Genomic DNA, 14,850 nt, shown 5'->3' on the forward strand with positions numbered 1-14,850 from the left:
TCTTACTACTGTGGGAGCCGGTCCTGATTCTCTTCCCAGAGAGGAAGCACCTGGTACGCTGGGCCAACACTCGGGGCACCTGCTTCTGCCCTGTGACAGAGGGCACTGCAAGCGTTCGGTGTGGCTTCTACTTTTCTCCGGCCTTTTTCCTCCATAAGTGAGAAGCGTCCTGAGCAAGCAGGGTGAAGCTCTGGTGGGAAGAGCAGCCAGAGATGGAGGAATTTCCAGCAGAGGAACCCACTTGGTAGGGGCCTGGCCTCTATTCCCATTTGTGAAGCCAAACTTGGGTGAGTTCTGAACATCCCATGCATCCCTTGTCAGCCCTGAGCCAGCACACCACTATCTTGCTCTCAGGCTAAACTCAGTGCCATTCAACCTGTGCCTGAGAACCACCTCATTAGGGTGTCAGAAGCTATGACAATCAGAGACCCAGCCTTCAAAGCAGCTACGGGAAAGGGGCTAAGATCTGAGCCACAACTACTGGGCAGAGAACTGAAACCTCAGCAAGCGCACAATGGACAGACAGACAGACAGACAGGCAGACGGAAGGAAAAAGGAAGTAGCCCACAGGCCTGGGGCAACAGGGATAACCAGGTAACACTGTCCCCGAGTCCTCTGCCTGCCAGGGAGCCTCTACCTCACAGTCCACATTTTCTGGCCTACAACTCTGCCTACTTCCCCAGAGGACCCCGGCACGGGGACAACAGGTAACCAGTGCCCCAGTCCATCACCTCCCACCGTAAACCTAACACTTAACAGCCTTAAACTGCACTCCACCCACTGAACTCCATTTTCTGGCCCAGAACTCTGCCTGCTTTACCAGAGGCCTCTCTAGAACCAGGGACCCTGGGCCATGCTGGGACCATGGCACCCAGAGGCAAGGTTAGTGCCCCAAACTCCAGAGACCATCCAGTCTACAAAACACTCCAGGGAAGATACCCTATGGAACCTGAAGACTTTCACCAGAAACTCAAGGATACTCAGGCGAGAAGAAAGAAAAAACAGAAACTGAAGGGAAAAAAATATGAAGATTAAAAAAAAAAAAACCAAAAAAGCAAAAAAACCCAGAAAACTAAAAAACCCATCCAATAAAGACAAACTCAGAAATCAGCATCAAACCCTGTAACAACACAAAACCCAGGTGGTTAACGGCCAGCTTAAGGAGACGACAAGAGCCAGGACTGCATGGCACCATCAGAACCCAGCTATCCTACGACAGCAAGCCTTGGGTAACACAGCGAACGCACACACACATAAAAATTACCTTATACTCAGTCTTAGGAAGATGACAGATGCTGGTAAAAAGGAAATGAATAAATCCCTTAGAGAAATACACAGAAATACAATTAATCAGGTGAAGAAAATGAGTAAGACAATCCAGGAACTGAAAACAGTAACAGAAACAATAAAGAAAACACAAACCGAGGGGATCCTGGAGATGGAGCAGAAGCTATAGATGCAAGCATCGCCCTCAGACTACAAGAGACGAGGGAATCTCAGGGCAGAGGTGCAGTAAAAGATACTGATACATCAGCCAAACGACCACAAAAATGACAGAAACCCTACCAACTCACAGGAATCGCACAATTTTCTACTGAATGGCATCTGGGTCAAAGAAGAAATAAAGAAGTCAAAGACTGTTTAGAATTCAATGAAAATGACTGTACAGCATGCCTAAACTTATGGGCACAATGAAATTTATAGTAAGAGGAAAGTCTACGCATTGCATACCTTCAAATGAGTGGCCTAACAGCACATCTGAAAGCTCTAGTACAAAAGAAGAGGAGATGGCAGGAAATAAAGCCAGGGCTGAAATCAATAAAACAGAAACAAAAACACAAAGAATCAATGAAACAAAGAATTGCTTGAGAAAATCAACAGGATAGGCAAGTTCTTACCCAAACTAAAGATAAGGCAGAAGGGAAATATCCAAAATAACAAAATCAGAATGAAAAGGGGAATAGGCACCAAAGAAGATCGAAGAATTAAGTCTTACCTCAAAAACCTGTACGGCACACAATTGGAAAATCTAAATGAAATGCATATTTTCACTGATAGATACCACTTACCAAAGTTAAATCAAGATATTAGGTAAACTATATAAATAGTCCTCTAACCCTTAAGGAAAACAGAATCAAACACAGTCTCCTGACAACAACAACAAAAACAACAGCAGCAGCAACAGCAACTGCTGCCACCCCTGACTAGAGAAGAATAAATTCCAATTCTCAACTTATTCCACAAAACAGAAACAGAAGAAACACTGCCAAATTCCTTTATGAGGCCACATTCACCCTGATACCTAGACCACACAGACTCAACAAAGAGAATTTCAGACCAATTTCCCTTATGAAATGCAAAATAGTAAATAAAATACTTGCAAACCAAATCCAAAAACATATCAAAATCATTATCCATCATGATCAAGTAGGCCCAGAGATGCAGGAATGGTAAAACATAGGAAAATCTATCAATATAATGCACCAAATAAACAAACTACAAACAAAACAAAACAAAACAAAATGCAAAGACAAAACACATGATCATCTCATTAGATGCCGAAAAAGCCTTTGACAAAAATCCAACATCTGTCCATGTTAAAAAGTCTTGGTGAGATCATGGATACAAGGCACATACATAAATACAATAAAGGCAATACAAAGTAAGCCAATAGGAATATCAAATTAAATGAAGAAAAACTGAAAGCAATTACACTAAAATCAGGTACAAGACAAGGCTGCCCACTCATACCCTATCTATTCTAGGTAGTACTTGAAGTTGTAAGACAACAAATGCAGATCAAGGGGATATAAATAGGAAAAGAAGAAATCAAAGTATTGTTATTCGAATATGATATGATAGTATACATAAGTGACTTTAAAATTCTACCAGCAAACTTCTAAAGCTGGTAAACACCTTCAGCACAGTGGCTGGATACAAAAATCAACCAAAAAAAAAAAAATTAGTAGTCCTCTTTTACACAACTGGGATATGGGCTGAGATTCAATGCAATTCCCATCAAAATTCCAATACAATTCTTTACAGATTGTGAAAGCAATTCTTAATTACATATAGAAAAACAAGACAAAACAAAGAAACCTGGGAGAACTAAAACAACCCTTACAATAAAAGAACTTCTGGAGGAATCATCATCCTTGCCTTCAATCTGTACTGCAGAACACTAGTAATAAAGCTGCGTGGCGCTGGCATAAGATCAGACAGGTTCATCAGTGGAACTGAATGGAAGACAAAGAAGTAAATCCATACACCTACGGACATGTTTGACAAAGAAACCAAAACCACCACCACCACCACCACAACAACAAAACACTTTCAAGAAGTGGGGCTGATCAATTTGGAAGTCTGCATAAGGAAGAATGCGAGTGGATCCATATCTATCACCCCACACAAAATTCAAGTCCAAGTGGATCAAAGTCCAACATAAAACTGTATACACTAAACCTGATGGAGACAGAGTGGAGGATACCTCTGAACACACTGGTACAGGACAACTTCCTGAAGAGAACACCAAAGGCTCATGTACTACGGTTACGAATTAATAAATGGGACCTCATAAAACTAAAAAGCGTCTATAAGGCAAAGGACATCAACCATAGGATACAATGGCAGCCTTCAGAAAAGGAAAAGAGCTTCATCAATTTTGACCTCTGACAGAGAGTGCTGATACCCAAAATACATTAACAAAAAAACAAAAAAACCCAAAAACTCAAGAAACTAGACACCAACAAAGCAAATAACTCTATTTAAAAATGGGGTACAGATTTAAATAGAGAATTCTTGACAAAGTTATCTAATGGCCAAAACCACTTAAGAAATGTTCAACATCCGTAATCATCAGAGAAATGAAAATCGAAACAATAATGACCTTCCCTCTTAATACTGGTTAGAATGGCTAAATATAAAAATTCAAGACAGCTCATGTTGGCGACAAGGATGTGGAGTATCCATGGCTGGTGGGAGTGCAAACTTGTCAACCACTTGGGAAATCAATTTGGCAGTTTCTCAGGAAATTGAGAATATATCTACCTGAAGACCTGGGTATATAGATCACTCGTGGGCAGATTACCCAAAGGATGCTCCACCATACCACAAGGACACTTGCTCAACTATGCTCGCAGCAGCTTTATTCTCTATTGTATCCAGAAGCTGGAAACAACCCAGATGTCTCAATAGAAGAAAGGATAAAAAATGTGTGGAAGACTTACACAATGCTATTTAAAACAAAGTCATTCTGAAATTTGCAGGCAAATGCATAGAAATAGAAAAGATCGTCTTGAGTGAGTTAACCCAGATCCCGAAAGACAGAAATGGCATGTACTCACTCACAAGTGGGTATTATTCTTAAACTATAGGTTAAGCATGCTACAATCCAGACCCAAGGAAGCTAACTATGAGGACCCAATGGGAACACTTGAATGTAAATGATCAGGGGAAACAGATTAGACACTGGAGGTGGGGAGCAGAGGGATTGGGTGGGTGGAGATGGGGATGGGAACAGGAGGGAATGGGGGGGGGAGCACAGGGAGAGACAAATGGGCTGGGGAGGCATTTCTGGGATGAACCTGTACAATGGAAACTCCAAGGAATCTCTAAGTCTGAACCTAGCATAACTCATCAGAAAAACTTCACCCAGCAAAGGATTGAAACAAAAACAGATGCAGAGGCTCACAGCTAGACATTAAGTGGAACTTGGAAAATCCTGAAGAAAAAAAAAAAGATTAAAGGGCCACAAGGCTCAAGGAAACCACAAGAAACCTTACAGAATCAACTAATGTGGGCTCATAAGAGCTCACAGAGACTGAACCACTAATCAGAGAGCATACGTTGTCGGTCCTCTACATATATGTGACAGTTATGCAGATGTGTTTTCAGATGATACTCCTAAAGTAGAAGCAGGGTGGTCTCTGACTGTAGCGCCTGCCTCTGGATCCCTTTGTTCTAACTGGGCTGACTCATCTGGCCGCAACAGTAAATGTGCCTAGTCTTTCTGCAACTTGCTATGCCAATGGTGACTGATATCAGAGGAGAAAGGGAGTCAGGGAGGGGAAGGAGAGAGGAAGGAACTTGGAGGAAAGGGACTTGGAGAAGCTGCAATTGGGACATAAAATAAATAAATTTAGAAAAAGAGGATACAAAGTTGGATGGGAATGGAAAGGGTAAATCTGGTAAGAGAGAATGACATTGATAAAAGTACACTGCACAACATTCTGAAAAAAATAATATTTTTAAGAAGAAAAAAAGAAAGGAAGTAAATCAGTCAATTATATAAACCGCCAAGGAAGTTCTGAGTGACATTGCTCTCAGGCCTTTTATTTGGACAAGAAAGAACATCTTGTTTGTTTCTATATGTGCTTCTGAAAGGAGCTCACATGTACCAAATGCACAGGCTGTTCTGAATTTTATACTTTTTCTCTCTCTCTTGTTTTTAATTGGATATATTTCTTTATTTGCATTTCAAATGTTATTCCCTTTCCCGGTCTCCTGTCCATAAGCCCCCTATCCTGTAAAGGTTTCCCCTCGTCCATCCCCCCTCACCTCCCCAACATTTCCCTGCACTGGGGGTCCAACCTTGACAGGACCAAGGGCTTCCCCTTCCACTGGTGCCCCAACAAGGTTATTCTCTGCTACATATGCAGTTGGAGCCCTCGGTCACTTCATATATAGTAGAATTTTATACTTTTAAGAAATTTTAAGTCATTGTTCTTTAGGACTTACCAGGATTTTTTTTCTTTTTATTGGATTTTATTGGACTTTATTTGCATTTCAAATGTTATCCCCTTTCCTGGTTTCCCCTCCAGAAACCCCTTATCCCATTCCCCCTTCTCCTGCTTCTATGAGGGTGCACCCCCCCCCATCCATCCTCCCCACCCTGGCATTCACCTACACTGGGGCATAGAGCCTTCTCAGGACCAAGGGCTTCTCTTCCCATTGATGTCCAACAATGCCATCCTCTGCTACATATGCAGCTAGAGTCATGGGTCCCTCCATGTGTACTCTTGTTGGTGGTTTACTCCCTGGGAGCTCTGGGGTGACTGGTTGGTTGATATTGTTGTTCTTATGGGGTTGCAAGCCCCTTCAGCTCCTTTACTCCTTTCTCTAACTCCTCCAGTAGGGACCCCATTCTCAGTACAATGGTTGGTTGTGAGCATTCGCCTCTGTATTTGTCATACTCTGGCAGAGCCTCTCAGCAGACAGCTATATCAAGCTCCTGTCAGCATGCACTTCTTGGCATCAGCAATACTGTCTAGGTTTGATCGTTGTATGTATATGGGCTGGATACCCGGGTGGGGCAGTTTCTGGATGCCCTTTCCTTCAGTCCCCCTTCTATGAAGGACTGAAGCATCTACACTTTGGTTGTCCTTCTTCTTGAGCTTCACATGGTCTGTGGATTGTATCTTGGGTAATTCGAGTTTTGGGGCTAATATCCACTTATCAGTGACTGCATACCATGTGAAGTTTTTTGTGATTGGGTTACCTCACTCAGAATGATATTTTCTAGTTCCATCCATTTGCCTATGAATTTCATGAAGTCATTGTTTTTAAAAGTTGAGTAGTACTCCATTGTGTAGATGCACCATATTTTCTGATCTATTCCTCTGTTGAAGGACATATGGATTGTTTCCAGCTTCTGGCTATTATAAATAAGGCTGCGATGAACATAGTGGAGCATATGTCTTTGTTGTATGTTGGAGCATCTTTTGGGTACATGCCCAAGAGAGGTATAGCTGGGCCCTCAGGTAGTGCAATGTCCAATTTTCTGAGGAACCTCCAGACTGATTTACAGAGTGGTTGTACCAGTCTGCAATCCCAGCAACAATGGAGGAGTGTTCCTCTTTTTCCACATCCTCACCAGCATCTGCTGTCACCAGAATTTTTGATCTTAGCCATTCTGACTGGTGTGAGGTAGAATCTCAGGGTTGTTTTGATTTGCATTTCCCTGATGACTAAGGATGTTGAACATTTCTTTAGGTGCTTCTCAACCATTCAGTATCCCTCAGTTGAAAATTCTTTGTTTAGTTTTGTAGCCCATTTTTTAAATAGGGTTATTAGGCTCTCTGGAGTCTAACTTCTGAGTTCTTTGTATATATTGACTATTAGCTCTCTTTGGATGTAGGATTGGTAAAGATCTTTTCCCATTTCAATTTTATGAGGTCCCATTTGTCGATTCCTGATCTTAGAGCATGAGCCATTAGTGTTCTGTTCAGAAAATTTTCCCCAATGTCCATGTGTTCGAGGTTCTTGCCCCACTCTTTCTTTTATTAGTTTGAGTGTATCTGATTTGATGAGGAGGTCCTTGATTCACTTGGACTTGAGCTTTGTACAAGTCAATAGAATGGTTCAATTTACATTCTTCAACATGTTGACTACCAGTTGAACCAGCACCATTTGTTGAAATGCTGTCTTTTTTCTACAGGAAGATTTTAGGTTCTTTGTCAAAGATCAAGTGACCACAGGTATCTTGGTTCATTTCTGAGTCTTCAATTCTATTCCATTGATCTACCTGCCTGTCTCTGTACCAATACCATACAGTTTTTAATCACTATTGCTCTGCAATACAGCTGGAGGTTAGGGATGGTGATTCCCCAGAAGTTCTTTTATTGTTGAGAATAGTTTTCACTATCCTGGGTTTTTTGTTTTTCCAATGAGAATTTGCAAATTGCTCTTTATAACTCTGTGAAGAATTGAGTTGGAATTTTGATGGGGATTGCATTGAATCTGTAGATTGCTTTTGGCAAAATGGCCATTTTTACTATATTAATCCTGCCAATCCATCAACATGGGAGATCTTTCCATCTTCTGAGATCTTCTTCAATTTCTTTCTTCAGAGCCTTGAGGTTCTTGTCATACAGTTCTTTTACTTGCTTGGTTAGAGTCACACCAAGGTATTTTATATTATTTGTGGCTATTGTGAAGGGTGTTATTTCCCTAATTTTTTTCTCAGCCTGTTTATCCTTGAGGAAGGCTACTGATTTGTTTAATTTTATATCCAGCTACTTTGCTGAAGCTATTTATCACATTTATGAGTTCTCTGGTAGAATTTTGGGGTCACTTAAATATATTATCATATCATCTTTTCTTTCCAATTTGTATCCCTTTGACCTCTTTTTGTTGTCTAATTGCTCTAGCTACAACTTCAAGTACTGTACTGAATATGCAGGGAGAGAGTGGGCAGCCTCTATCTCTAGCATCTGATTTTAGTTTGAGGTTGGCTACTGGTTTGCTGCATACTGCTTTTACTATGTTTAGGTATGGGCCTTGAATTACTCATCTTTCCAAGACTTAACATGAAGGGTTGTTAAATTTTGTCAAATGCTTTCTCAGCATCTAAAGAGATGATCATGTGTTTCTTTTCCTTTGAGTTTGTTTATATGGTGGATTACACTGATGAATTTTGGTATCTTGAACCATCCCTCTATCCCTGGGCTGAAGCCTATTTTTAAAAAAAATGAAAACTAACTCTGTTTTATTGAAATGCGATTTAATAAGTGAGCATGAGGCAGCAGCTTATGGGTACAGACTACCTACCTTCTGGTGACGAATGGGCACCACACTGAAGAACTTAGTATAAGAAGAAAATCCCTTCTCACCATTTTGAGAGCTAGTCTGAGCCCCTATGATGGCACACTTCTACATTCCCAGTATTCTGGAACTTGACAGAGGAGGATCTATCACAAGTTTGTGGCCAGCCTAGCAAACTCAAACGTAACTTTTGATAGAAGAATAATTTCCCCTGCCTTGATTTTTCTATTCACAGAATGAATTTAGGGACACAGCTGAAAGTTTACCATGTAGTAAGTTAACAGCAAACAAACAATGGTACAAAAGAAATAGGCTCAATGAGATCCTGCCCTCATCTGGGTCATCCTGAGGAAACAGTTCTGGTATCAACATCTACGATACATACGTATTTCAGTCAATAAACAAAAGCTCCTTTTAAAAGTAACTGCTAAACTAGTTTGGCCAAGTACAGAAATGATCTTGTGACATTTAGTTAAGCTGGAAACAGGACTCAGAAGGTTAGTAGACAGTTGCTCTCACCCCATGCCAGTCTTTCTAGAGCACTGAGCTCAACATTCCAAAGCTTCTGACTGTAGCAACTCCCAGGAGTACAGAACTGAAGGAGTCCACGGCAGTTACAGCCACATTCCCGGCACACTAACCCATGTAGATGCACCAGGAAGTGACTACAGGTGCGTGCCAAGGGGGTAAACGAAATGGAGCACTGCTCACGAATGAAAGCCTATTTACCTCTAAATAGTGAACCTTACTAGATTTTACTCATGTGGGTACCTTGGGAGCACACAGACCCTAAGATTGGTGGCTAGGCTGAAGGGAGGAAAGGAAAAGACAGCTACCTGCACAATAGTGCAGTGTACTGCATGCTAAAAATGAAGTCTCATGCTATGCATATAACTACAACTGAACAACAAACAACCACAGATACCAGGCACCTGCAGAGCGATGAGGTTCTTTATGTCCTCATCTGTCTGCGACATACAGACAAGCAGCCTGGCCTCTGGTCACTGAAGATTCCCTAGAATACATATAAAATTAGCCCTTAAGAGACTACTATAAACAAAAGCAAATCATACAAATGCCAAGTGGAAGTTTGAGAAATGTCTGAGTGGACACTAGAAAGTGGACACTCGTAAACTGCTTACCTTGAAGGTACAATGACCTGACTCAGAACCCTTCAAATGCAAGGAAAAACTGGATGCAACAGTGTACATCTATAATCCCAGTGCTCCAAACAGAGTTGCAAAGTGGAGGATCCTCAGCTCACTGGGCAGCCAGCTTGTTGTATAGACTGGCAAGGGACAAAGAGCCCTATCTCAAGGTGGAGAGGGAGGACTGACATCGCACACCCACACATGCATACAAGCACACATGCCCGTAAAACTCAACACAAACAGGCCACAGCATCTGCTTTTCCATGTTCAGCAACAATCATTTGGTGTTCAAAAACTGCTTTGTGTTGGTGTGAGAACTTAACAACTGGTCTGTCTATCTGCACAAGATTGGCCTGGTGTCGGGGATCGCGATTGTCTGTCCAACTGAGACCAAAACAAGTTTGTAAGTGGAACCAGCTGCTCTCCCAGACAGTTGCAGACAGGAGTGTAGGTCCAATGACTATGCAAACCTTGTACTACTACCCTCTACACAGTTGGTCAGCAGGCAGACTGCAGAGAGAGGTCAGACTTGAGGACACTGGGACACAGCCCACTGCCAAGTACGTTGTGTTCATCTTAGTCTTCGCCCAGGCTTCTTGCTTTCATGGAGGCCTCAATCCTGTAATTCTCTATAAGAATAATCCTGCTATTTTCTTTTTTTAGTCACTTGAATAATATGCTCCCTTTTATTCTAGAGGACTTACCAAGCTTTAGTGCAAAAGAATGGATCAAGAACTTCTTCACAAAAAAAGTAGGGCTTTGAACCCCATTTTTTAATAGGGTTATTTCTCTCCTAGTGGTCTAACTTCTTGAGTTCTTTGTATATTTTGGATTTAAGCCCTCCATCTGTTGTAGGATTGGTAAAGATCTTTTCCCAATCTGTTGGTTGCCGTTTTGTCCTAACCACAGTGTCCTTTGCCTTACAGAAACTTTGTAGTTTTATGAGATCCCATTTGTCGATTCTTGATCTTAGAGCATAAGCCATTGGTGTTTTGTTCAGGAAATTTTCTCCAGTGCCCATGTGTTCGAGATGCTTCCCCACTTTTTCTTCTATTAGCTTGAGTGTATCTGGTTTGATGTGGAGGTCCTTGATCCACTTGGACTTAAGCTTTGTACAGGGTGATAAGCATGGATCGATCTGCATTCTTCTACATGTTGACCTCCAGTTGAACCAGTACCATTTGCTGAAAATGCTATCTTTTTTCCATTGGATGGATTTGGCTCCTTTGTCAAAAATCAAGTGACCATAGGTGTGTGGGTTCATTTCTGGGTCTTCAATTCTGTTCCATTGGTCTATCTGTCTGTCTCTGTACCAATATCATGCAGTTTTTATCACTATTGCTCTGTAATACTGCTTGAGTTCAGGGATAGTGATTCCCCAGAAGTCCTTTTATTGTTGAGGATAGTTTTAGCTATCCTGGGTTTTTTGTTATTCCAGATGAATTTGCAAATTGTTCTGTCTAACTCTTTGAAGAATTGGATTGGTATTTTGATGGGAATTGCATTGAATCTGTAGATTGCTTTTGGTAAAATGGCCATTTTTACTATATTAATCCTGCCAATCCATGAGCATGGGAGATCTTTCCATCTTCTGAGATCTTCTTCAATTTCTTTCTTCAAAGGCTTGAAGTTCTTATTGTACAGATCTTTTACTTGCTTGGTTAAAGTCACACCGAGGTACTTTATATTATTTGGGACTATTATGAAGGGTGTCATTTCCCTAATTTCTTTCTCGGCTTGTTTCTTTTTTGTGTAGAGGAAGGTTACTGATTTATTGGAGTTAATTTTATACCCAGCCACTTTGCTGAAGTTGTTTATCAGCTTTAGTAGTTCTCTGGTGGAACTTTTGGGATCACTTAAATATACTATCATATCATCTGCAAATAGTGATATTTTGACTTCTTCTTTTCCAACCTGTATCCCCTTGACCTCCTTTTGTTGTCTGATTGCTCTGGCTAGAACTTCAAGAACTATATTGAATAAGTAGGGAGAGAGTGGGCAGCCTTGTCTAGTCCCTGATTTTAGTGGGATTGCTTCAAGTTTCTCTCCATTTAGTTTAGTGTTAGTTTAATGTATATGGCTTTTACTATGTTTAGGTATGGGCCTTGAATTCCTATTCTTTCCAGGACTTTTATCATGAAGGGGTGTTGAATTTTGTCAAATGCTTTCTCAGCATCTGATGAAATGATCATGTGGTTTTGTTCTTTCAGTTTGTTTATATAATGGATCACGTTGATGGTTTTCCGTATATTAAAGCATCCCTGCATGCCTGGGATGAAGCCTACTGGATCATGGTGGATGATTGTTTTGATGTGCTCTTGGATTTGGTTTGCCAGAATTTTATTGAGTATTTTTGCGTTGATATTCATAAGGGAAATTGGTCTGAAGTTCTCTTTCTTTGTTGGGTCTTTGTGTAGTTTAGGTATAAGAGTAATTGTGGCTTCATAGAAGGAATTCAGTAGCATTCCATCTGTTTCAATTTTGTGGAATAGTTTGGATACTATTGGTATGAGGTCTTCTATGAAGGTCTGATAGAATTCTGCACTAAACCCGTCTGGACCTGGGCTCTTTTTGGTTGGGAGACCTTTAATGACTGCTTCTATTTCGTTAGGAGTTATGGGGTTGTTTAAATGGTTTATCTGTTCTTGATTTAACTTCGGTACCTGGTATCTGTCTAGGAAATTGTCCATTTCCTGGAGATTTTCAAGTTTTGTTGAATATAGGCTTTTATAGTAAGATCCGATGATTTTTTGAATTTCCTCTGGATCTGTAGTTATGTCTCCCTTTTCATTTCTGATTTTGTTAATTTGGACACACTCTCTGTGTCCTCTCGTTAGTCTGGCTAATTTTATCTACGGTTCAGAGCTAAACAAAGAATTCACAGCTGAGGAATGCCGAATGGCTGAGAAACACCTAAAGAAATGTTCAACATCTTTAGTCATAAGGGAAATGCAAATCAAAACAACCCTGAGATTTCACCTCACACCAGTGAGAATGGCTAAGATCAAAAACTCAGGTGACAGCAAATGCTGGAGAGGATGTGGAGAAAGAGGAACACTCCTCCATTGTTGGTGGGATTGCAGACTGGTACAACCATTCTGGAAATCAGTCTGGAGGTTCCTCAGAAAATTGGACATTGAACTAGCTGAGAACCCAGCTATACCTCTCTTGGGCATATACCCAAAAGATGCTCCAACATACAACAAAGATACGTGCTCCACCATGTTCATCGCAGCCTTATTTATAATAGCCAGAAGCTGGAAAGAACCCAGATGCCCTTCAACAGAGGAATGGATACAGAAAATGTGGTACATCTACACAATGGAATATTACTCAGCTATCAAAAACAATGACTTTATGAAATTCATAGGCAAAGGGATGGAACTGGAAAATATCATCCTGAGTGAGGTAACCTAATCACAGAAAAACACACATGGTATGCACTCATTGATAAGTGGCTATTAGCCCAAATGCTTGAATTACCCTAGATGCACAGAACACATGAAATTCATGAAGGATGATCAAAATGTGAATGCTTCACTCCTTCTTTAAAAGGGGAAGAAGAATACCCTTGGCAGGGAATAGGGAGGCAAAGATTAAAACAGAGACAGAAGGAACACCCATTCAGAGCCTGCCCCACATGTGGCCCATACATACAGCCACCCAATTAGACAAGATGGATGAAGCAAAGAAGTGCAGGCTGACAGGAGCAGGATGTAGATCTCTCCTGAGAGACACAGCCAGAATACAGCAAATACATAGGCAAATGCCAGCAGCAAACCACTGAACTGAGAACAGGACCCCCGTTGAAGGAATCAGAGAAAGAACTGGAAAGCTTGAAGGGGATCGAGACCCCATATGAGCAACAATGCCAGGCAACCAGAGCTTCCAGGGACTAAGCCACTACCCAAAGACTATATACATGGACTGACCTTGGGCTCCAACCTCATAGGTGGCAATGAATAGCCTAGTAAGAGCACCAGTGGAAGCGGAAGCCCTTGGTCCTGCCAAGACTGAACCCCCAGTGAATGTGATTGTTGGGGGGAGGGTGGTAATGGAGGGAAGATGGGGAGGGGAACACCCATATAGAAGGGGAGGGGCAGGGGTTAGGGGGATGTTGGCCTGGAAACCGGGAAAGGGAATGATAATCGAAATGTAAATAAGAAATATTCAAGTTAATAAAGAAAAAAAGAAGAAAAAAACAGAAAAAAAAAGTAGGGCTTAAGGGCTCCAGTTTATCACGGAATTAATAGTATGAAGCTTCTTTACAAATGTGTTCAAGGCTACAGATTCCTTGGTAACTGTATCTTTCAATGGTTTACAGTATATTAGTCTGCCAAGACTGCTGCAACAAATGTCACAGCTAACACATCCTCTCTTCTGTGGGAGGGTGGCATCTATGGTCTGAGGTTTTCCTCCTTGTCTTACAGGTAGCCATTCTCCTGGGTCTCCAATGGTCTCAGCCACGTTGCTATGTCCTCAGGTTCTCCGCTTATGGTGTTCCAGTTACACTACATCAGGGCTTACCCTACTAACCATAAACTTACTTGTTTCTTCAAAGACCTCGCCTTTAAGTGCTTTACAACGTCTCATATAAATTTAAGTGCTTTAGAACGTCTCATATAAACTTGGGTGGGCCTCACTGTACTATCATCTGACCTCCAAGCTTCAAGTCCTCACATTCTTTTCATGCTGCCTCGTTTCATGCACCACAGTAATGTCTCTAAGTCTAATCTAATCTATAAATGATTGAAACCAGAAATGAAAGAAATTCTAGGTGTGGTTTCAGAGATAAAATTCCTTCCTAGCTGTGAACCTGCAAATCTGAAGTTATCTGCCACCAAAATACAAGAGTAGACAGATAGATACAGGATACTCATTACCTCTGCAAAAGGCAGAAATCTTTTACCTAGGAAGAAAGGGGTTATGAACATCAAGCAAGCCCAAAGCCCAGGAGGGCAAATTCTAGCTGAGATGCATCTTCTTGGTTCTATTGCCCCTGGATAACAGTCCTCCCTGGGACTCCACAGCCTGCTAGGGTCGAGGAGAAGAGTCATGTTTCCACAGCTACCTCTACAGGCCTGTCCTGCAGAATTCCTAACCGTGTCTGGCGACCTTACTTCGTTTTGTCCCATGCCTGTGCCTTTTAATTAAACCA

Source organism: Rattus rattus, chromosome 14 (assembly GCF_011064425.1).
Source record: "Rattus rattus isolate New Zealand chromosome 14, Rrattus_CSIRO_v1, whole genome shotgun sequence".
Lineage (NCBI taxonomy): Eukaryota > Metazoa > Chordata > Mammalia > Rodentia > Muridae > Rattus > Rattus rattus.